The sequence below is a fragment of the Etheostoma cragini genome, chromosome 7, assembly GCF_013103735.1.
Source record: "Etheostoma cragini isolate CJK2018 chromosome 7, CSU_Ecrag_1.0, whole genome shotgun sequence".
Lineage (NCBI taxonomy): Eukaryota > Metazoa > Chordata > Actinopteri > Perciformes > Percidae > Etheostoma > Etheostoma cragini.
This window is the reverse complement of record NC_048413.1, coordinates 20,491,889-20,493,655: the sequence shown is the minus strand read 5'-3', so window position 1 is coordinate 20,493,655 and position 1,767 is coordinate 20,491,889.

The window sequence follows — 1,767 nt, the reverse complement described above, 5'->3', positions numbered from 1 at the left end:
CTAAATGAGTTGAAGGGAATAACAGAAAAGACTTCTGCTTGTTTTGTTTTTTCTTTTCCTCCACTACTATGGGAAAACTGATCGGATTCCAAATCACAATCATTCAGGGGGAAAAAAAAGTGTGTGCACTGTTAAATGTTGCCAGAACCACAGGTGATTTCTCTTCCTGTGACTGCTTCAGAAATACAAACAGCATAATGCAATTATTTACTGCTAGACTAAATAGTATTCTCACTTCTTTCTCCTTTCATCACTTCTCTTTCTTCTCAGTGACTTTTTCTTGACGGAAAAAAATCAAACAGCCTTCTACAACTCATCTGAATGTGAACATGATCTGAGTAATTTATTTAACTTAAAGCTAGAAATAACTTTATATTTCTGATCCCACATAGAATTTATAGCCTGATACCTAAAAGAGAGTGCAACATCATCAACTCTTGCCTTCATTTTTTGCAAATTATCTATGCCTTACAAAAGAGTTGGACCACCCTTCCATCCTCTGAATGCAGAGTTAATTACTTTAATGTGTGTGACGGGAGCGATTGGGTCTATGTCAGCATTCTGTTTGGGCAGCAGCCAGCGTGTCCTGCAGCAGAGCAGACTGACTGAAATCTGTGATGATGATGATGATGATGATGATGATGATGAGGATGATGATAGTGAAGAAAAGGTTGGACTTATTTAGCTTGTTTTAACTGTAACCTGATTAATGAATATTGGTTTAAAACTGCACTGTTAGAAACTTTGCTATTGTAAGACTGTCACAAATAAGAAGCTATGAACTGGTTGCCTGTTTGCCTCCAAGTCACTGATTTGTTTTGTGTCCTTTCTTACTTTATGGTGAATCAGTGAAAGAAAATGAAAAAAAAAGAATAATTAACTAGGCTACGGTATGTAATTTACTCACTTGCACAGTATGTTGTTTTTTTTTTGAGATCTTAAATGCTGAACACAAGTTTCTTTCATATATTTATCTTTGTTGATGGAAAGTGATTTATTCTTGATCAGCTCATTTTTCTTGGACAGCTCCCAAGGAAACTGTCCAGCCATCTGATGAGTTTGGAATGTTGATATACTATCTGTGCCAGAGAAATCCTTTTTGTAGATGATTCCCACAGCTTACTAACAAAGGCAATAAGGTGTTGGCAGACGTACATTTCCTTCCATGGTGAACTTAAACAACAGGAAACAAAATAACACCTACTGATTTAAGTGTGGGTCCCTATTGCTGCAGCATTATGTTTAAGCCAGTACAGGGGGCAAAAGCAGTTACACACACAGCCCTGACATACAATTAAATTTTGCGGTGGCTCGCATGTTGGCACATTCTCCTCTGTGCAGCATGGCATGTGCTTTCTATCGGATCAACAGGCTGCAGTTATGTACTGTTCAAAGGAAGACAAGAATCTGCCAAGCTGGGTCAGACCGTACACTCCTATCCCATTATATAACAACCTATCAGAAATAGTTAGATACTTAGTTGAACAGATGGCTGACAGGAAGAGAAAATAAATAAAGCAGCAAAGCAAAAGAACCAAAGAGGAAATGGTTGGAAAATACAGGCAAAACATTTAATCTGAGACATTTCTATATTACATTCTCTTTTTCTCTCTCTCTCTTTCTCTCTCCATGGGTCCCCGGTATAGCTTCTATCTTGTAAGGGGTCCTTGGCTAGATGGAAAAAAGAGAACCTGTTGGGGAGGAGTGAGGATTGGACCCAAATGCAGAGATGAGGACAGCAGGCAGGCAGGCGGGTGGTAACCAGGA